At 45.2% G+C, this 23757-nt stretch overlaps 1 protein-coding gene across 1 annotated transcript in view; it reads right to left on the reverse strand.

Annotated features, from left to right (window-relative positions):
* Window positions 1-13403: 13403 nt before the first annotated feature.
* Window positions 13404-23757, reverse strand: part of LOC137630396 (BRO1 domain-containing protein BROX-like) — a 95282-nt gene continuing 84928 nt past the window's right edge. Inside the window, exon 10 of the mRNA XM_068361844.1 lies at window positions 13404-13449. The gene's annotated coding sequence lies outside the window, so the exon portion shown is untranslated. The remainder of the gene's footprint in view (window positions 13450-23757) is intronic.

Below are 23757 nucleotides of genomic sequence, written 5' to 3' on the forward strand. Positions count from 1 at the left end.
CACATCCCGGTTCCTGATCGTCCTGCCAGCTGACCTACCGATCTACCAGCGCAACCTTGCGCTGCAACGAAGGACTTCGGTCCTGGACTCTAAAGCAGACCTGCTTACAGTCCTCATCGGGGGATGCCCGCCCTTTTTTTTAAGGACACATCTCAGTTCCTGATCGTCCTGCCAGCTGACCCTTCAACCTAGCGCGCGCGCGATCTTCTTACGCACGCAAGCGCCGACGATCCACACAAGCAACGCCGAGCTTCTTACGCGTGCAAGCGCCGACGATCTTGTCCGCGCGCGGGTACCGATGGTCTCCCACGCCCGTGCCAACATTCTGGCTTGCACGGGCTCTTCATTCTGATCCTGCACGTCAATCTGATTCCTGCACACTCTTTGAAGTCTCGCCCGCGCGCCAACATTCTGGCCCGCACGGGCTCTTCATTCTGATCCTGCACGTCAATCTGATTCCTGCACACACTATGAAGTATCGTGCCCGCGCGCTCCAGCAGTCTCCCGCGCGCGAGCCCCGGGTATTCCCCGTCGCGCGAGCGCCAGCGCGCTCCCAGCGCAATTGCCAATACCCTCCCACGCGCGGTAAGGGCGCCATCACCGCATTACCCCCCCACCCTGCACGTCAATCTGATTCCTGCACACTCTTTGAAGTCTCGCCCGCGTGCCAACATTCTGGCCCGCACGGGCTCTTCATTCTGATCCTGCACGTCAATCTGATTCCTGCACACACTATGAAGTATCGTGCCCGCGCGCTCCAGCAGTCTCCCGCGCGCTAGCCCCGGGTATTCCCCGTCGCGCGAGCGCCAGCGCGCTCCCAGCGCAATTGCCAATACCCTCCCACGCGCGGTAAGGGCACCATCACTGCAACCCCCCCCCCTAGTCAAGCACAGAACAGCACGCTTGCCGGTAGGTGGGGGGGGGGAGATTCCAGAAAGGTCCAGGGACATTTCTTCCTTATCTTCCTTCTTCTTACAGGCGACTCCTCCAGAGGGAGTGTCTGACAGCGCAGCCGTCTGCCGGCAGCCCTGGTTTGGGGCTCGTACTTCCTCTTTGAGGAATAGTTATGACCGGAACTCTCTCTTCAATAGGAAGACTCCCTTCGCTCCGAAGTGTCATGAGTTCATACCTGTTGTCAGATGTTTCTTCTCACACTTACTTGAGGGAGGAACTGTAGACATTCCGCATTACCAAGATTGACCTCGAGCTGATGGCACATCTTAGTACTGGGTTTAAGCTTGAACTTTTGGGGATCGTAGGAGACAGGCTATGTGGTTGCAAGGGAATCTTGATCGCTGGAAGACGAAGGCTTAGGGGTTCTTTTGGCTTGCAGGGTATCTCAGTTGAACTTACTCCTCTCCTGGGGGGGGGGGGGGGATTTCTTCTGGGTTGTCACTCGGAGGAATGGAATTGTCTGACCCATGGTGTTACTGCTTATTAGGCAAAAAGCAAGAAATCAAAATTCATTTAGTTTTGTGACCCAATGTTCATGGGACAACGAGCGAGAACGTTTGGAAAGTTTGTCAGTTTTCTCCTTAACAGGTGAACACATACTAGCTGATGAATGTGTGAGTGTCGAGGAAAGAGACTGAGAAGTTGAACATTTCCTAAACAGAGAAATTTAGCTTTCCCTGGTACTAGAGTACGAAAGAGCCAGTTATTTAGCGTGTACTGGTGATCATGCCCTTTTCTTAATGTGAGGTGATTGTGTTCATGTTGAGTTTGAAGGTATTATGTGCTTTTTTAGAGCATCATGATCATGCGCAGGGATGATTGTAGTAGTGGGAACATAGCTTGTGGGGATTGTGCGCATGCTGGTGATCATTCTTGTGTCTTCGTCGATGAAGAAGGCTTTGCCTTCTTATAACTCCTCTCTACTCTAGGAATCATTGGAGAGTGCTCAGAGGAAGGTCTCATGAGGATGAGGGCGTGCATGAATCGCTTGTCCCTGGTGACAACAAAGCATTCCTATGCAATCTTATCCCTTCCCCAGTCTAGCCTTAGGAAGTGATCGGGGAGCAGATCTAGAAATCTCTGGTGATATCTGACGCTTTGGTGATTTATTATGCTCGTGGTTCATCAGTTTGTGGGGGTGGCTCTTACGAAGTTGACATGTAACTGACAATTAGCCGCCTTTGCGCTGATTGTTCAAGTCACAATCAGCGATATCAGGATGCCAGAGAACTTGAAATCATTCATTTATTCACAATCAGCATTAGAGGTCTTAGGTTCAGGTTTCTTTGCTCGTCTACTTGTTCAGGTTTCTTTGCTCGTCTACTTGTTCCTGGACATGGAAATGGAGATACTGTACTGTACCAAAGTATTCGGGGAGCATCCCTGGGCAGGAGGGACTAGAGCATAGCTTGCCATCCTGACCAGTTGTGCCCATAAAAGTACCTTGCGAGACTTACTACTTCAGGCATGGACCATAGCCCTTAAACCTCTTACCTCGACACTTCCCGAGGGAAGATTTTGACACAACGTTAGTCTTCCCACGAAACCGTGCAGAGAAATAAGGAGATGTCTCAAGAGAATTCTCCATATCGATCGTCCAGATCTTCGTTGAGCTCTCCTCTTCTTCTTGACGGCAGGCAGCTCCTCAGCAAGGGAAGAAGAAAGGGCAGGAAAAGACGAAGCAGTTCCTTCACCAAAGTCAAGGATTTCACAGTAGACAAAACGTCAGCAACTGGCAGTGGACCGTCTGCAACAACGGTAATGGACACATCGACCACTTTCTTCTGCAGGCAGGATGGGAGCAGCAACAGGACAAGAAGATTTCTGTGATCTAGCAGCAGCTAAAATCTCCGGGAGTTTCTCTGCTGAAAGGGCACCATCAATATCAAAGGTGGGCCACGACTCATCTACATCTTTGCGAGAGAACTTTGGGCGAGAGGCAGTGAGGGGTATTACCTTTGCTAAAGAAAGGCAATACTCCTGTCACATTCAAAAAGCTCCCTGAGGAAAGGGTATGGGTCTCCTCCTTTTCCCTCCTCCAACAGATACTGCCTCAGAGGGAGAAGAAGAGGGTGCAGCAGTCTTAGAACCCAAAATAGGGAGAAATGAGCCCGACAGCTTTTTGGGTATAAGTTTGCGCGTACCCAAAACTGATTCTGAAGAATCTCACTTCAACTTCGGCTTCTTAGTGAACTCGGCACACTGCACTGGAGGTGACTCCTTACACTTAGAATTACAATGGCCCCCTGTAGCAGCTACAAAGTTCATACGGGTTGACTTCAGGCTTAATTGTGTACTGGCCAAAGCCCTTACCGGGTTTGCTGGGAAACAGCCGTATGTCTAGAACCAACAGCAATCAAACCACACAATCTGAAAGAAAAAGCAGACTGATTAGAAATTTCTAACAAGAGTATCAAAAAGTACATCTGTACTCTTTGAGCCAAAGGCAAAGTGAGGCTGTGTTTACCTCGTTAAAAGCTTAATGGCTGGTTTCCAGGTTTACTGAAGTCGTGCTCCTATTAAAATTCATAGGTTTGTACAACATATAGGAACAAAAGGAAGGAACCCTCACTAACAATGTGATTGATATTCAAATGACTACAATATCACAAATTTTAAGTAATTTGTATTTTTCCTAACAGTACTTACCTCGAACTAGTTTCTTAGGAGTATCTGGGATCTCCTCCCAACCGACTAGAGTTTTGTGTAGTTTACCCTACTCCCATTTTCTATGAGGGGTAACCTCAGGTGGTCTGATACGCGCCCTGAGGCGACCCCGGGTCAGAGAGCATGCTTGCTCAGGTCTCGATCCCCAGTAAGTTCTTGATAGCTTAGGTTTCTATGAGGTCCAGCAAGTCACTCGGGGAAGGATGGGTGGGCCATTACCCGAAAGTAGTTCGAGGTAAGTACTGTTAGGAAAAATACAAATTACTTCAAATTTGTGATTTGGTCCAACACTGAGTACTTACCTCGAACTACTTTCTTAGATTTATACCTTAGGAGGTGGGAGTGTCCTTCAAGACCTAGAGACCGTGAGAAGTATATAAGAGGAACCTAGATAGGAGACTAGGTTCTGCTAACCCCAAGGAAAACACGAGAGAATAGGGAAAACTACGCAAAAACCCATCTTAGTGTCTAAGTAACTCACCTCTGCAAGAAATCCTTGGAGACATGTCCGTCCAAAGATAGTGTATCCCATGGCAGTTTCAGGGGACTACTGGAGTAATTTTGGTAAGGGAGCAGGGGAAGGAAGAACAAGGGGGTTAAGGAAGGAACCTGTGTCTCTTGGACTTACTAACCACGGTTATCACTGGGGCTACACCTTTAAACCGTTTGGAGCGCGGAAATGACGGGACCTATCGAGAACCCGTCCAGGGACTTCCTAGAGTAGTCCTTCAAGTAGTGAGCTGTGAAGGTCGACTGGTTAGACCAAGTACCTGCCCTCAGGATCTGGCCCACTGCCATATTCTTCTCAAATGCCAATGAAGTACTTAGACCCCTAATGTCGTGGGGTCTGGGCTTTCCTGGAAGGGGGACCCCTGCACTACTGTAGGCCCTGACGATCACCTGCCATAGCCAGAAGGAGATAGTATTCTTAGAGACTGGCTTCTTCACTAGTCCCGAGGAGACGAACAGACTTGATCTCGGGTCGAAGTCTGGCTGTCCTCTAAGTATTTTCGTACTGCCCTGACAGGGCACAGCAGCAAGTCCCTTGAGTTGTCCGATCGAGGGATTGCCGGCACTGAGAACCCTTCAAACTTGGGATTCCAAACAGCTGGATTCTGAGTCTTTGCCACGAAGGATGGGACGAACCTGAAGGTAGCCTCACGCCAACCCTTCGAGTGTGACACCTCGTACGACAGTCCGTGCAACTCCCCTACCCGTTTTGCTGATGCCAGAGCTAACAGAAAAACTGTCTTGAGGGTGAGTTCCTTGTCCAAGATGTCCTTTAGGGGTTCGAAGGGAGGTTCTGACAGCATCTTCAGGACTCTGGCCACGTTCCACAGGGGCACCCTACTGGCTTGGGCACGATTGTTCGAAACTCCTGATGAGCATCGAGATATGTCTGGAGGCACCCAGGTCGACTTGACCCAGAGCAGCCCGGACTCCTTTGATGCCTTGGATGGACATGTTTACCGCGTCCCTGAGATAGACTAGGAAGTCCGCTATCTCTGGAATGGAGGCCCTCAATGGTTTGATGTTCCTCGAGACACACCATTTAGTGAATGTGGCCCACTTTGCCTGGTATACTGCCGCTGATGAACGCCTCAGATACCCCGACATTCTTGCTGCCGTTCTCAAAGAATATCCTTCCTTCCTCAGGAGACACTCGATAATCTCCACGCGTGAAGGCGGAGGGACCGAGGGTTCTCGTGGAACCTTTGAAAGTGGGGCTGCCGGAGAAGGTCTGGCCTGTCCGGAAGGGGCGCCTGTTCATTTAGATCCGCGAACCACTCTCTCTCCGGCCACCAGGGCGCTACCAAAGTCATCCACAGGTTGTCCGCTCGCCTCACCCTGTTGAGGACATGTCTGAGCATCCCGAAGGGAGGGAAGGTGGAAACATCGAGGTTGTCCCACGGGTGCTGGAAGGCGTCCTCGAACGCCGCTTCTGGATCTGGCACAGAACAAAACACGGGGAGCTGTGCGTTCAGTCTCATTGCGAAGAGGTCCAACACTGGCGATCTGAATGAGGGTCTTGGCCACATTCGGGTGCAAGGACCACTAGGATCCTACCACTTGACCCATTCTGCTGAGGCCGTCGGCCAGGACGTTTTTCTTCCCTGGAATGAACCTTGCTGAGATCTTGATCTGTTCTTCTACGGCCCATTCCAGCAGTCCCATTGTGAGGACGCACAACTCCTTCGATTTTAGTCCTCCTTGTTTCTTTATGTAGGCCACCACCGTGGCGTTGTCGCACATCAGTGCCACGGTGTTTCCCCGGAGCCGATGGACGAACTCTAGGCACGCTCTTCGCACTGCCATCATCTCTAGTACGTTTATGTGCTGGTTTTTCTCTTCGTCCGTCCAACTTCCTCTTGCTGTCCTGCCTAGGAGATGGGCACCCCACCCCTCCTTGGATGCGTCCGTGAACAGAAGCATCTCCGGATGGTCGGCTGCGAAGGGCATTCCCTTGAGGGTGTTCGATCTGGCGAGCCACCACTCTAGGACTTCCTTCGTCTCCGGGAACACCGGGACCACCTTGTGGGGGGAGTCTCTCTGGTTCCAGGTCCCCTTCAGGTTCCATTTGACTCCCCTGGGGGACTAGCTTCTCCAGCGACACGAGGTGGCCTATCAGTCTTTGCCAGTTCTTGGCTCTCCTGGGCTGGTCCGACAGGAAGGGCCGGAGGATCTGGTCCAAGTTGTCTAGTCTCTCCGCGGAAGGGAAAGCTCTCACCAACCGGGAGTCCAGGACCATTCCGAGGTAGGTCATCCTGGTGGAGGGTATCAGTTGCAGAACCGCAGGAGCTTCGCGCCTTGCTCCCTCAGTACTTCCCCTGAGGCTGAAAGCAACACCCAGTCGTCCAGGTACGGAATCAGGTGGATGCCCTGTTCGTGTGCCCAGGCTGAGATTGTTGTGAAGACCCTCGTGAAGACCTGAGGGGTTGTGGACAGACCGAGGCAGGGGGACTTGAACTGCAATGCTTGGGTACCCCATTTCACCCTTAGGTACTTCCTGCTGGAGGGGTGAACAGGGATTTGGAAGTATGCATCCTTGAGGTCTATGGACATCATGAAGTCCCCCTCCCTCAAGGCCGCTAGGACCGACTTCGTGGTGTCCATCTTGAAGTCGGTCTTGCACACGAACTTGTTGAGGGCTGAGAGATCTATGACTGGTCTCCAGCCCCCTGTCGCTTTCTCCACCAGGAAGAGTCTGCTGTAGAACCCCATGCCCGGGTTCTTGACTGGTTCTATCGTCCCTTTCGCCAGCATTGCAGAGACCTCCTCTTGTAGGGCCGTCCTTCTCAAGGGGTCCTTGGGTGCCAACCACTCTGCCATTAGAGGTGGGGGTCCACCAGCAGGAAGGGCAACCTGTACCCTTCTTTCAGGACTGCTACGGTCCACGGATCTGCTCCGTGGTCTCTCCAAGCTTGCCAAGAATGTTTGAGGCAACCCCCCCACCTGAGGCTTCGGCAGGAGAAGGGGGCCTCTCTCCCTATCTCCTTCTAGAGGCGCGGTGAACGACCTCTTCTGGCTGCCGCATAGGAAGGCCTGAAGGATGACTGTGCTGAAGACGTTCCTCTGTGGGAGGGCTGCGAAGACTGAGACCAGGCCGTAGTAGGGGCGTCTCTCCTGGGTTGACTAGGTGAGGCACGAGGAGGATGGGAGGCGTCGGAGAGTGCCCTTCTATGGGTAGGTCTTCTCGTTGGAGGGGGTCTGGAGTCTCCCGTATCCTTCAGCTTCCTGACCCTCTCTACCGTCTCTTCCACTACCTTCAGGGGGAAAAATGAGTCATCCCACAGGGGTAGGCTCCTCAGGGACCTCGCTTCTCTGTCGGGGAGCCTCCTTACGAGCTTGTTGAGCACCGTGTCCCTTTTCCGCAGAACCCAATTGGCGGCCTGCGTGATGGATTGGTATGAGAGAAACTCAAGGGCTTTACCTCCCGAGCTAATCAGCTCCTTCAGTAAGGCCTAGTTCTTCGGGATAGTGAGGTCGTAAGAGGACTGGAAGCCTACCAGCGTGGAGGCCCACCAATCCAGCCACGAGGAAACGTTCACCAGGTCCTTGGCTATCTCCTCCATCATGGCAGCTTCTGAAAGGGAGAAACAGATCGGGGCAGTAGTAGCCCTCTCTTCAGCTGCTCCTTGTCCCAGGATGGCGATTGCAGGCTCCACAGTACAGGGACCTGCGCGATGCCCTTCAGGAAGGTAAAACCGGCTCTGGGATTTTAGGCCTTGAAGAAGCTTGGAGGAGCTCTGGGTCTTGGGGGCTTCTGCATGGTTGGCCACGATCTTGTCCACGTGAGCCCTACCCAGCCTAATATCCCTAGCCAAAGGCAGGGCTAGCGAGGATCTCTGTTGCACCGGGGCATCAACCAGCCTGCTGAGGCTCGAGAGCCAGACTTCGTCAGAGGAGGGCTCAGGTTCGTCCAGTCTGTGATGCCTCCTAATGAGTCCTATTACCTTCCTGTATGCCGAAACTTCTGCTGCTGAACCTTCTACGTTGTCGTCCATTTCCTCCTTAGGACGCTCCGCTGCCTGTGACGGAGGTTGGCGCGCGGGGGGGAGGAAACATCTTGGAATGGTCCAACTTCGGTGGCTCAGAGCGTAGCACAGGCATCTCCGTCGGGACGGAGGCCTCCGTCCTGGACTTATCCCTGCTTACGGAGGTCCAGGTAGATGCGGGCTTGCTCGTCGAAGGGAGTTGCTTGTCTCGTTCCTGTTGACTTGGAGGTCGGGACGCGGCTGCCAGACCGAAGGGGCGACTCTCTCCGCTGGGTGGATGGAGTCGGAACCTTCGCGGACTTATACCTGTCCGCTGGGACCTGAAGAGACGACTCCCTCCGTCGATCGTATCTGCCGCTGGATACGTACCTCACTGGTGAGCGAGCCCTTGGGAGCCAGTTCGAGGGGCCCAGAACTGCTGACATCTCGAGAAGTTTGCTACAAGGGATGACAACCCATTCTTCCCCGGGGAGTCACTTCTCCTAAACTTCCTCCTGGGGGATCTAGAGCGCCTACCCCCGTGGCGGGTTCTGGAGCGGGAGCGAGAATGAGAACATCTCCTGCGTGACCTCTCACGACGTCTTCTATGGTCCCTCGGGGCTCCGTCTTCCGAGGAGCAAGAGTAGGCTTCAACCGAGGAGCCCGACGACTGGCATGTTCTCACTGGCGGGCCCGACTCGTGCCGCGTTGTTGATGGGTCCACGCGTTGCTCGATGGAAGAAGAGGGCTGTAGGAAGACGGACAGAAACGTAGCTGAAGGCACTGGAGGGGAACGTGGGAGTTCCTCGATAGGGGACCAGGTTTCAAAACCTTCCTCCATCCCCAACGGAGACCTGAAGGGCGTCCTCGGCGGCACCCACGCGAGAGAGTACGACGGCAGCGAGTCTTCCTTCTCGGCGGAAGCACCTGAAAAACACGCCCACGAGGCGGGAGAAGAGGTAGGCACAGTTTTTCCCCACATAGGATTATCTGAGGAGACGGGCCCTGCTTGCACCAGGGTTCTGTCCCGCCGAACACACTCCCATCCCTCCCTCAGGCCCCTCACTTGCCTGGAATGACGCCACAACACCACTATCCCGTAAATCAGAATCCTGGGGAAGGGCCACAGGCCTCTTCCCCGCAACTGACTTGCCTCGTCCCCTACTCTGGGTAGGGGAAGGCGGCAGCGAGGCTCTGTCTGACGATACGCCCGGCGAAGCAAGAGGAGAAGAGACGCTCGACTTCTTAGGCGATCTCTTAGACGCCTTCTTCTTTTTGGTGCCGTAACGCACCCACTGCACCTCGTTCCAGGACTCGCACTCCAGACACATGGCTGTAGGGGAACACACACTGCCCCTACACGAAGAACACAAGGAGTTCGGGTTAACTTCAGGTTTCGATAGGAAAGCACCCCACGATTTACCGGCCATAGGCCCAGGACAATGGCGGGGATGCTCCATTACGCACTAGTAAGGCACCGCGAGACACAGGAACACAAAGGGAAAGGATAAGGGGGAGTACAAAGGTACCACGTGGGAACCGCGTGAGACACAAAGGGGGTCGGGGACACAAAGGGTCGCACTTGATAAGGAGAGCGTTGTGATGTTATCACGACGCGACCAGAGAACTTACTGGAGATCGAGATCTGAGCAAGCATGCTCTCTGACCCGGGGTCGCCTCAAGGCGTGTATCACACCACCTGAGGTTACCCCTCATAGAAAATGGGAGTAGGGTAAACTACACAAAACTCTGGTCGGTTGGGAGGAGATCCCAGATACTCCTAAGAAAGTAGTTCGAGGTAAGTACTCAGTGTTGGAACAAACTTAACATTAAGAGCATCAAAATAATTAGTATACAAATCAATTAAAATACAAAAAATTACATGCAACAATCCTTTCTATCACCTATCACCTCAACACTGATGTACAAAAGTGAAATATTGGGGATAAGTGAATATAATTTCAGATAGTCCCATAAAACTGCATGCAAAACAACCGTGATGTTAGGTGGTTGGTTTCACTAATTGATATAAGGGAAGAGTATTAAAGATGGAATACTGCATTACTACATAAAACTTTGTGCAGCTTCTCTTTATAAAATATTACCCTTTAAAAGTAATAACCAAGTAATTTCACATAAAATTAAAGTTCAGTGTACTTAATGGAAAGAGTTACAAGACATTAAGGGTCTGAAAACAAAATACAAATGTTACATAACTTCTTTATAGAGATTATTTTATAATAGCATGATGGAATCATGGATCATGAATTTTACATTTAGTAAACTGAAAAGAACCATATTTTTATGAAGTTCAATTCTACTTTATGAACTTAAATGGCAAAAATTTTGCAGTTTACTATGATAAATACAAAGCTATGACCATGCAATATTTATTATTTCATCCAGATCAATCAAAATAAATTAACGAGTAACAAGAGAACACATGAAAGACTAACTATCTCCCATGTAATCATTGTTTCTTTAGCATAAAATATCTACTTATATATATTGCTAAGTAAAAATAAGTGAATAAATCAGCTATTACCAATAGCACCAAATACAAACTCTGCCTATTATGCTATTATGGCCTAAAATATTTTTAGTTCATAATAATATTTACAATGTTTTCATTCAAATATAAAAACATTATAAGAGCCCTAAAATTTATTACATTTGAAAATTTATATTTGAAAAATATAACAATACAGTATGCAATAAAAAATCAGAATGATAAAAAAAAGTATAGAAAGTTTTAGCTTTTCAAAAATAAGAAAAGAGTAACAATGAGGAACACAACAATATTTAACATACATTAGAACAATACAATTTCCTTTTGGCAAACGAGACCATATTTTTTTAAGGATAAAGTTAAATACCGGTACTAACAACCTCCTGCAATAAGAGTATGATCGCTTGGAAAAATTTTGGAAATGACTAGCATATAAACAAAGTTTCACGGCTACTCGCCATACAAAATGTATTTTAAATTTCCATTCAACATTTCTCTCTTTTACATACTCTGGCTAACATTTCAACCCAAAAAAATACACTACTCTTCCTGTGACCTCAATAAATAATTTGCTTATCCTGTATCAAGAAAAAAATGACAGATTATAAAATTCTTCTTTGGCCTTGTATGAAATCTGTAGTGACTCATGTTTAAAAGAAATATAGAGAGCAGATATATACATTTTTATTAGATAGATTATATATATTAATTTGCAATCTACAATTTATACCAGTAGCTGATCATCTTCTAATAAACATGCCAACTCAAATCCTTCCAACAAAAATTTTTCTCTGGCTTCCATAAACAAATTGAATTACACCTTCCTATTTCCTCAGAGCCTAAAAATTTAACCCTAGTTTCACCGTTCAGATCACAACTATAGTTTTCATAAGGAAAGGTCTATTTATTGCCTTCTTATTTAATTTCCTATCATTCTATAATGAAGGACTAATGGCAACCATTTTAAATCGCTAATCATTACAGACATGATCTACTTCTGACCAAACTTTTTACTCCTTATAATCATTGTAGTTTTATGCCTGGAATTTGATGTACTGTGGTGGTAAATGGCATAGCATCAGTTAACTTCCACACTGCCTGAAGTACACTACGGAATTCTGTTCTTTTATTCACATTTTCCTCCTCATTTTTAAGTATTCTAAATTTGTCTTCATGATGCTTTTAGCTTGCCCCCATTCTATTGCTCTTCCTTTAAAAAATTTTAATGTTGTAAGTAAATTGTTATGGAATCCAAAATTTAGTTATGTGTATTCTGTGCAAGACTGCTTCATTTGTAGTTTATTTTCCCTCCTTTCATAATTGTTATAATGGTGAAAGTTCAAATCCGTGGTGTAACATTTTACGGTCTTAATTTCATGATACTTGCCTTTAAAGATAATTTTCAGTTTAATGCACTTAAATCTATTTCAATCACTATTTATAAACTATTTTTAATCATTCCTATTTGGAATATTTCCCTCATATTGGAAGTATTCCCTGCTTAAATTAACTTTTCAAAGGGAATGTATCAAAGAAATTATCTGTTCATTCTGACTTAAAACTCCAAGGCCAAATCCCCATTTTTGTGTGCCATGAGTCAGCTTATGAGTACTGCAACTATCTTCCCTAATTATATAAGTTTATTAAATCCAAGTTTATTAAATCCAAGTTCTCTAACAGTTATTAGTTCCCCCACAACTTAATCAGACAAGTCGCATCTCTGGGCAGCATCTTTCGCCTTATACTTTACACAACATTATCAGTTTTAGTGTTTTTGAGCAACACTGTTCCTTCAATTTTATTTAAAAATTTCCTTTTTAAGTTTGAGTTACGTGGTGGCTTCTGGTTAACTATTTTATCAAGTACCATACACAGAGGCCACTGAAAGACATATGATGTGCTATAATTTCACAAAATTTTTATGGCTATTGCCATAATTAAACTGTACAGTAAATAATCAGCAATAACATGATGACCAGTTAAAGATATGATTAATTTTCCTGTGAAGAATATTATAATAAAAGCTATGCAATATAAACAAAACCTATGATGCATATCACAAGTTGATTTCCTTTCTATGCAATATAAACAAAATCCATGATGCAAATCACGAGTAGATTTCCTTTTATGTTTGTGAAGGCTGACAGAAGTATGGACTTCTGCTTGGCTCATTACTGAACTGCCTTTACTCAAACCTATTAATTTTCTCTGTAGAATGAAACTATGGATGCTTTAAGCTAGGAAATAAGTTCTTTTTGCATACACATATATTAGTGTTCAAAAATATAAAAAGATCACAAACTTACAGAAGCTGCTCTTAAAAAAATTTATCTGCAGTAAGTCTAAAAAATATCTATGTTGAGGGATCGTTATGTTGCATATAAGGGATGATAAATTTCTAAAATGTAATTAACTCTTAAAACTACTGTACTATTCATCCTACTGATCAATCACGATACACAAATATCTCTTCAAAAATCTTTGCCGATATATATGATAAGCTACATAATGTATGTATTATATCTATGAGGAATTGTCATAAAGTATCCTTATGTATTCACTTGCATGAACAAATAGATGTACAAATTATCCTATTTCTTGCCTCTCCACCTATGTAGTATTAAATGCCACATAAATATTTATCTATACATTTTGGAAAACGGTAGTTGCATTTAATAAAAGTAAAAGTGATGCTTATGATACTTACACTCACCAGTAACAGAGTACAGTAGTAGTATTACTGTCACAAATATGTGTATGTCCTAAAAGCCCAATGTACATTATTTTTTTTTTCAAGGATGATGGTGCCTTCACATTTCAGTTTCATTAAGATATTGCTGAAACCTGAAAGAAAAAAAGCTGAATTGAGACTAACAAACAACAAATAAATTTATAAACATTGTATATGTCAATAATCTTTAAAACATTCAAGTAATTTCTTTGAATAGAGGGTGGTTACGGAGGAAAAAACCATAAAGGGTAATGAATAAACCATTGCTCTCTTCCTTGCACACACTTGTACTTTCTAAACACTAGGTTCTTCTTTTCCAAGTATTTCAAATCTATCATCTCCCCCTAATTTGTAACACTACTGAATTAAGATTTTTAGACAACCAATCATCCTCCATGAGCAAATTGCCTCAACAAATTCTGATTAATCCTTTCTCTAGGCTAATATTTTACCACTTCTAAGTGTTGTATCTCAATTTTTCTCCCATTAAATATTCCTGTGGAAATGAATAATTTGAAAAACTTCAATAATATTTCATTCACCTTCAATTTATTTCGGCCATAAATAATACAGAAATATTCTTTCTGCCTCTCTTATTTCAACTGTTTTAATATTTGGCTCTTATCTTCTAATGTACAGTAAATGGATAAATGTGCTGACCCACCATGTTTGGGGGATAGATTTATGGAAGAAGACAAGGATATGCAGTTGTTTTACAGATTAACTGCAAATGTTATGATAATTTTCTTTATAACAAAACCATGAACCTAAGGAAATTTGCATTCCTTGGACATCACAAGTACTCCATTGACAGAAGGTGGTTTTGCTGCGGCTAGGTTTCCAAGGAGGGGGAACTGCATTTCTGCCCTTGCATCAAAGTAGAAGGTATCTTAGAAGAAATCCAGGAAAACATATTGATAAAAGTTACGTAAATATCGGCTCCAACCGATCTCTCCTTGCATATGTGGATGAGACAACGCAGTACCAAGAACCAACCCACAACAGGGAGGTGTCTCGGTACAAGATTAACTGTACATACCAAACTCGGCACATGTACTGTCAGCTGGGACGAAGGGTACTGCCCTTCCCCTTTCCTGGACGATCTCTCGCTCAAGAGAGTGAGGGAAGGTGATGCAGGGCCCAAAACTATCCCACTCTGGGAAGAAATAATGGGAAACAATATAAGTGATTATTAGTCCACTACCTTTGCTTGGTTTGATGCTGAACCAAGTGTCCTTGGTTGAATCTTATAACGCTGCTACATACTTCTGCCACATAAAATTCATTGAAGTTCTGGAAAACTATCAGACGGATAGTGAGACTGCGACCAACCTCTACTTACAAACAGTTTTTGGTAACGTTTCTGCCTCGTGATCGCCAGACGGAGTTTGGGAGAGCCTATAGGTCTACCTCGTGAGTTATCAGTAGCCATTGCCTGACCATCCCTGGTCCTAGCTTGGATGGAGAGGGGTCTTGAGTGCAGTTTCTAGGGCATTATTTTGCTTGCTAGGGCAATGTCACTGTCTCTTGCCTTTGCCATTCATGAGTGGACTTTAAACCTTTAAAAGGTAGTTTATGCAAAACAATAACGTACCCAGCTCGTGAACGTGTCATGGTGCGTGGTAAAGGTACGAGAGAGAGAGAGAGAGAGAGAGAGAGATCTTTGTTATAATCTACATTTATTCCTTTAAGAATTTTGAAAGCCTCTATTAAATGTCCCCTTAGTCGTCAAGTTTGTAGATCAAATAAGTTAAAACGTTCCATTCTCTGTCTACATCCAAATTGACTTGGTGATGGAACTAGTTTGGTGTCCCTAGCTTGTACTTACTTCCAGTCAATCTATATCCTTCTGAATATTTGGAGCCTAGAATTGGACTCCGTATTCTAGATGGGATCTTACTAATGATGTGTACAGCTGTAGTACAGTGTCTGTTTCTGGAATTGAATTGTCTTTTTATGTAATCTAATAGTTTTTGTACTTTCTTTACAGTTTTTATACTTTGTTTGGTGAACTTCGAACCCTTGCTAATAATAATACCGAGATCATCCTCCTTGTCCACACTTTCTATTTCATTACCCTGCAGTGAGTAATCTGATTGTGGGTTACTATAACATATATGCATTACTTGACATTTCCCACAGTTGAAAGGCATTTGCCATTTTCTGGACCATTCTCCTAGCTTTAAATCCTCTCTTAAGGCTTCTACGTCTACTGAGTTCGCAGAATTTATGCCCACTTTAGTATTGTTGGCAACTGTCTAGTCTGCCATCAGAGAAGAAGTCATGCTAAAGGGGGTCCAAACGGATGCATACTTCTCGATATCCAAACATCAGTTGAACAGAAAGTAGCCTACTAAGTTCTTGGAGGAGTAGTGTACAAGCTAAAAGCCCCGTATTTCAGAATGCCTACCACTCTCCAAGTATTGAAGCTGGTCTCCACTTTGGTCCACTAGAATAGGATTAAGCTCTTATGGTTTCTTGACAATTAGCTGATCCTGGCCTCCTCCAGGAGGCAGTTACCTCAGGACTAGTACTATATATTTTGTAAAAACCTATTCCACATTCCATTCATAACTCGTTTAATTATCCAACAACTTAGCACAGAAACAACTTTTTTCAACTTTATACATCACTCCTTCTAAAAGTGTATTAATCCCTTATAAAATAAAAATCCTAAAAACCTAGATTCTATGTTTATCCCAGTATTTTCCCATGTCTACCACAAAGTTAAACTTGAAAGACAGGTATATCCACCAAGTCAGGGCCACCCTAGGGCTTATATATGTATATACTTGCAAAGCTCCTACTGCTCTGAGGGCTGTTAGTCTGTCAAGATTGGACCCAGCATTTACATAGAGCATGATATTAAACTTTTACCTCACTCGACCATGTCCGGTACTTGAATTGTATGAGTGAGGAGACATGCCATTCAACATTAACCTCCTTCAAGTTCTTTGGATAATCAATATTAGACTCAAAAGCACAGTAAGGGTTATAGAAGATTAATTCTACCAAAATTTTCATTAAAATATGTTATTTTTATTAATAAAATAAATTTTTGAATATACTTACCCGGTGATTATATAAGCTGCAACTCTGTTGCTCGACAGAAAACTCTACGTTCAAAATACGCCAGCGATCGCTATGCAGGTAGGGGGTGTACATCAACAGCGCCATCTGTCTAGCAGGTACTCAGTACTCAATGTAAACACAGAACCAATTTTCTCCTCGGTCCACTGGGTCTCTATTGGGGAGGAAGGGAGGGTCCTTTAATATATAATCACCGGGTAAGTATATTCAAAAATTTATTTTATTAATAAAAATAACATTTTTCAATATTAAACTTAGCCGGTGATTATATAAGCTGATTCACACCCAGGGGGGTGGGTAGAGACCAGCATTACTTGTTTACATTATTATGAGTTAAGTATTTTGTATTTCATTTTAGCAGTTATTCAAAATAACAAACATAAAATAAATAAGTACCTGGTAAGGAAGTCGACTTGAACAATTAATTACTCTGCCTTTTTAAGTACGTCTTCCTTACGGAGCCTCGCGATCCTCTTAGGATGCTGAGCGACCCCTAGGATCTGAAGTATCAAGGGTTGCAACCCATACAACAGGACCTCATCAAAACCTCTAATCTAGGCGCTTCTCAAGAAATGACTTTGACCACCCGCCAAATCAAGTAGGATGCGAAAGGCTTCTTAGCCTTCCGGACAACCCAAAATCAATAATAAAACATTTCAAGAGAAAGATTAAAAAGGTTATGGAATTAGGGAATTGTAGTGGTTGAGCCCTCACCCACTACTGCACTCATTGCTACGAATGGTCCCAGAGTGTAGCAGTTCTCGTAAAGAGACTGGACATTCTTAAGATAAAAAGACGCGAACACTGACTTGCTTTTCCAATAGGTTGCGTCGATTATACTTTGCAGAGATCTATTTTGTTTAAAGGCCACGGAAGTTGCGACAGCTCTAACTTCGTGTGTCCTTACCTTCAGCAAAGCTTGGTCTTCCTCATTCAGATGGGAATGAGCTTCTCGTATTAACAGTCTGATAAAATAGGATAAAGCATTCTTTGACATAGGCAAAGATGGTTTCTTAACTGAACACCATAAAGCTTCTGACGGCCTCGTAAAGGTTTTTAAATAGAACTTAAGAGCTCTTACAGGACATAAGACTCTTTCTAGTTCATTTCCAACCATACGATAAGTTTGGAATATCGAACGACATTGGCCAAGGCCGAGAAGGCAGCTCGTGTTTGGCTAGAAAACCAAGTTGTAGAACATGTAGCCGTTTCGGATGAGAATCCGATGTTCTCGCTGAAGGCATGAATCTCACTGACTCTTTTAGCTGTGGCTAAGCATACCAGGAAAAGAGTCTTAAGGTGAGATCTTTCAGGGAGGCTGATTGTAGCGGTTCGAACCTGTCTGACATAAGGAATCTTAGTACCACGTCTAAATTCCAACCAGGTGTAACCAAACGACGCTCCTTCGTGGTCTCAAAAGACTTAAGGAGGTCCTGTAGATCTTTATTGTTGGAAAGATCTAAGCCTCTGTGACGGAAGACTGATGCCAACATGCTTCTGTAACCCTTGATAGTGGGAGCTGAAAGAGATCGTTCTTTCCTCAGATATAAGAGGAAGTCAGCTATTTGAGTTACAGAGGTACTGGTCGAGGATACGGCTACTGACTTGCACCAGTTTCGGAAGATTTCCCACTTCGATTGGTAGACTCTAAGGGTGGATGTTCTCCTTGCTCTAGCAATCGCTCTGGTTGCCTCCTTCGAAAAGCCTCTAGCTCTCGAGAGTCTTTCGATAGTCTGAAGGCAGTCAGACGAAGAGCGTGGAGGCCTTGGTGTACCTTCTTTACGCGTGGCTGACGTAGAAGGTCCACCCTTAGGGGAAGTGTTCTGGGAACGTCTACTAGCCATCGAAGTACCTCGGTGAACCATTCTCTCGCGGGCCAGAGGGAAGCAACTAGCGTCAACCTTGTCCCTTCGTGAGAGGCGAACTTCTGCAGTACCTTGTTGACAATCTTGAACGGAGGGAATGCATATAGATCTAGATGTGACCAATCTAGTAGAAAGGCATCTATATGAACTGCTGCTGGGTGCGGGATTGGTGAGCAAAATATTGGGAGCCTCTTGGTCATCGAGGTTGCGAAGAGATCTATGGTTGGCTGGCCCCAGGTGGCCCAAAGTATCTTGCATACATCCTTGTGGAGGGTCCATTCTGTTGGAATTATTTGTCCCTTCCGACTGAGACAATCTGCCATGACAATCAAGTTGCCTTGGATGAACCTCGTTACTAGTGATATGTCTAGACCTTGTGACCAGGTGAGGAGGTCCCTTGCGATCTCGTACAATGTCAGAGAGTAGGTCCCTCCTTGCTTGGAGATGTACGCCAAAGCCGTGGTGTTGTCCGAGTTCACCTCCACCACTTTGCCTTGAAGGAGAGACCTGAAGCTTTTCCAGGTCAGACTTACTGCCAGTAGCTCCTTGCAGTTGAAATGCATTGTCCTTTGACTCGAGTTCCATAATCCCGAGCATTCCCGACCGTCTAATGTCGCACCCCAGCCTACGTCCGATGCGTCCGAGAAGAGAACGTGGTTGGGAGTCTGAACAGTCAGGGGAAGACCCTCTCTAAGGTTGATATAGTCCTTTCACCATGTCAGACAAGACTTTATCTTTCCGGAAACCGGGATCGAGACCGCTTCTAGCGTCTTGTCCTTTTTCCAGTGAAAAGCTAGATGGTATAGAAGAGGACGGAGGTGTAGTCTTCCTAGTGACACAAATTGATCCACGGATGACAGTGTCCCTACCAGACTCATCCACAGCCTGACTGGGCAGCGTTCCTTCTTCAGCATCTTCTGGATGGATAGCAGGGCTGGGGGCTGATCGTCTTGTTCAGCAACGTCCTCATCAGAGGGTTCCTCATCCGAAACTGATGAGGAAACGGCAACGGAGTGTGCAACGTCTGACTCGCTGAATCCGGTCGCACTGGTGGATGCGTGACGGAGCCGGACGCAATATCATGGAACTGCTGCACAGTCTGTGAACTGTCAACAACCATGGGTGCGCGAGGAAGTACAGCGTCAACCCGAAACTGTCTAGACTGTCTGGGTTGTGCAGTCAACACCCTACCGGGTTGCTGAGGTTGACGCACTGCGTCACAACAAGTCACCTCTGCTGGTTGTTGAACGTCCTGAACGTCAACAACCACCTCCGAGCGTCGCTTAACGTCAACGTGCGACTGGCAACCCACACTGGGTCGCATCGGTGGAGGAACCACCTCAACTGGCAGACGCGAGTAGGTTACCTCAGCGTCAATAGGGCGAACAACCGACCGGTTGGAAGGTTGTTGGCCAGAAGGAGGAACCACCTCAACTGGCAGACGCGAGTAGGTTACCTCAGCGTCAACAGGGCGCACAACCAACCGGTTGGAAGGTTGTTGGCCAGAAGGTTCTTCTCCGCATTCAAGTCCTCTATCAAGGACGCAAGCTTGGACTGCATGTCTTGCAGCAAAGCCCATTTAGGGTCTACGGGAGCAGGTGTGGCAACAGACGGGGTTAGCGACTGAGGCGGAACCAATTACCATCCCTGAAAGCCTTGTTATGTGTGACATAATAGTACAGCAAAACTTCAAAGGCTCGACAAAAGTTGAGAAGTTGACCTGTAAACAACTTGGAGCGTCTCCTGGCTAGGCGCCAGGGCGAGTCTACCAAAATTGAGAAGTCTATCTGGGCAGAGGCATGAACTCCCAAGCCGAGAACTTCTCTCGTGTCCTATCAGACTCTCGCTCTATAAGCCAGTTTAAAAGAAGGGAAATCAAAGGCTGTATCCCTAAAACTCCTCCTGGTGCAAAAACCAGTCGCCTAGCCAACGTAACGCTCTCTAGGAGAGCGAGAGAGCACTAGCTTAAAAACAACGGCTTCGAAGTAGCTAGGCCTAGTGTACGTTCTGACGTTTAGGCGAACGAGGAGCAGCAGTTACAAGATCCGGACGAAGATCCTTAAAAAATCATCATGATTTAATTAAAGTCCATAGGAGGCTAAGCAGCTTAAGGCTCCTCTCCAAATGACAGAGTCCTCAAGGGAATATCAGTAGGAGGGAGAACAGCACTTTCTCATCTACAGGAACCTTGTCCGATAAAAGCTAGGTTACCTCAGTGAGTCTCTCACTGGTGCATTAGTAGCAGACCAGAAGGCAACGTCATGTAACTGCTTGACAGTCTGTGAACTGTCAACAACTGAACTGTCAACCACAACAGGTGCGTGAGGACATACAGTGTTCACTCGAGACTGCTTTGACTGTCTATATTGAGCAGTCAAAACAACTCTAGAATGCGGAGGTTGACGCACCGCGTCAAAACAAAACAACTTAGACTGTTGTTGTACCTCGCGAACGTCAACGGAAGGTTCCGTGCGTTACTGAACGTCAACATGCGGCTGGCAGGGTACACTGGAACGCATGGATGGCGGGACTCTCTCAGCTGGAGTGCGGCAGAAGGTCGCCTCAGCGTCCACCGGACGCACAACCGTGGTTGGTTGTAGGCTAGAGGTTGGTGCAGTGTCAACCTTCTCCGCACGAAAGTCCCGCATCAATGACGTTAACTGAGACTGCATGGTCTGCAGCAAAGACCACTTAGGGTCTACAGGAGCAGGTGCGGCAACAGACGGTGTGACTGCCTGATGCGGTACCGCTTTGCCTCTCTTAGGAGGTGAGCAGTCGTCGGAAGACTGCAGCGAGTCCGAACTGACCCCGTGGCTACAACTGGGCCGTTGGACTTGCGCGGAAGGGACCGACTTGCGCTTAATAAGCTGCGAGACCTTGGTCCATGGTTTCTTACGAGAAACCTCTTCCGCAGACGAGAAATAAATGGGCTCTCTCGTCTTTGTGTGGGTGGGGCGATCTTGGGTAGATACGCCCGAAACCACGGAGGGAAACGTCTGTTCGTTGATCAAGGCCTGACGAACCCATAAGTCGTTCGACATTACTTCTCCCCTGGGCTTGGGAGCTTGCAAGAGGTCCCGGACTAGGTGAACGACAGGCACGAACAGACGAACCCTCGGACGCAACACTGTAACACTTGCGCATATCACTTTATCACTTCGATTTTCTGTTTTGCACTTATTTCACTGAAATCGAAACTTTTACTGATTTCTGCCTGAAACACGCAATTCTACCCTCATTAAAAGGTAGTAATTGCGAAATCAGTCGTATAATGCAGCTCATTAATACTAGCAAAAAACAGAAAACATATATAAAGATAAAAAATTCAGTGGCTGGGAAAGAGACTAAACACTAGTTCAAATAAACTACGTTTACAATCTCTCATCGCACATAGCCTGGGGACAAGAATAAAACCCTAGAAACGTTTTACCTTCTTCCCCGTACAGCGACTAGGGACGAGAGCAACGTTACCCGCTTGAACGGAACGTTTTCTCTCCTCTCTCTCCCTCCGTCTCTATCTCTCTCTCTCTTTCTCTCTTGATTTCGCACCTAAGAGAAGAGCCCAATTATATATCGTCAAAAAAACATGTTATTTGACTAAAGGAAAAAAAAAACTGAAAGGTTTTCCAATAAAAAGTTCCTTTAATTTAGAATTTAAAACATTAAAGCTAAGAAAGAATGAACAAAACGTCAGAATCGATTTACTCTTACTGCAAAGTGAAACCGTGATACACTCTCTCTCTCTATCGTAACGATAGAGCGCATGTTGAACGTCCTGAACGTCAACAACTGCGTAGTCTAAAAAACTAAACGTTAGTTCATCTTTGAAAACAGTACGAAGACTATCAAAGAAATTCTTTCATAAAACATTAAATTTAAAAAGTTTTAAATTCTTTAAAGGCTAAATACGATATAACGGGCTCAACGTTGATTAACTTCGGTTCCAAGTTAGGACCGCCTTCTATCAGGAAAGGTCGCATATAAACAAAACATAAAAATTTATTTTTATATGTTTATAATAAAAGGAAAGTTAATCGAAGAGGCCTAATAAAGGCGGAGAGATATAAAATATATATTATTATTATTATTATTATTACTTACTAAGCTACAACCCTAGTTGGAAAAGCAGTATGCTATAAGCCCAGGGGCTCCAACAGGGAAAATAGCTCAGTGCGGAAAGGAAAAAAGGAAAATAAAATATTCTAAGAAGAGTAACAACAATAAATAACTCCTATATAAACTATAAAAACTTTAACAAAACAAGAGGAAGAGAAATAAGATAGGAGAGTGTGCTCGAGTGTACCCTCAAGCAAGAGAACTCTAACCCAAGACAGTGAAAGGCCATGGTACAGAGGCTATGGCACTACCCAAGACTAGAGAGCAGTGGTTTGATTTTGGAGTGTCCTTCTCCTAGAAGAGCTGCTTACCATAGCTAAAGAGTCTCTTCTACCCTTACCAAGAGGAAAGTGGCACTGAACAAGTACAGTGCAGTAACCCCTTGGGTGATGAAGAATTGTTTGGTAATCTGTGTTGTCAGGTGTATGAGGATAGAGGAGAATATGTAAAGAATATGCCAGACTATTCAGTGTGTATGTAGGCAAAGGGATAATGAACCGTAACCAGAGAGGAGGATCCAATGTAGTACTGTCTGGCCAGTCAAAAGACCCCATAACTCTCTAGCAGTAGTATCTCAACGGGTGGCTGGTGCCCTGGCCAACCTACTACCTATAACGTGTTAAGCAAAATTACTAAAAACCTAAACACACTTCCGTCTAAGGGAAGGGTCGGCCATTTAAAAGTGAAAGAGAGTCCATACTCTCTTTGTCACCCTAATTAAATCTATCCAAAACGAGTTCAAGTTTTGAGATGAAGATAAAACACCTGCATAGCGAAAGCTCAAAACTAGAATAGTGTACTTCACCAAATAGTTGTGAAAACAAATCCAGTTAGTAACAGCGTATTAGTAGGTCTTGCCGGTAGCCCGACAGAGAGAAAATTGGTTCTGTGTTTACATTGAGTACTGAGTACCTGCTAGACAGATGGCGCTGTTGATGTACACCCCCTACCTGCATAGCGATCGCTGGCGTATTTTGAACGTAGAGTTTTCTGTCGAGCAACAGAGTTGCAGCTTATATAATCACCGGCTAAGTTTAATATTGAAAAATATAAAATACAATTCAAGATTTACACTGAACATAGCACTTTAGTTTTAAGTAACACCATAAAAAGATGGTTTGTTCCAAAATATATCAATGTAAACCTGCACAACCTCTTGGGCTTGTAAAGAGATTCCATTACTTGCTAAAATAAAGACCATTATTTGGGAACCAGATACCTAAGGTTACAATCATGACTAGATTGTCAAAGATAACTGAATTGCCCTCTTAAAGTGAGCCACAAAATAAATAAAACCAGTATATCCTCCTACTAAAATAAAGCTTGCATAATTTTTCATCGAAAAAAATA

This window comes from Palaemon carinicauda, chromosome 38 (assembly GCF_036898095.1).
Source record: "Palaemon carinicauda isolate YSFRI2023 chromosome 38, ASM3689809v2, whole genome shotgun sequence".
Classification (NCBI taxonomy): Eukaryota; Metazoa; Arthropoda; class Malacostraca; order Decapoda; family Palaemonidae; genus Palaemon; species Palaemon carinicauda.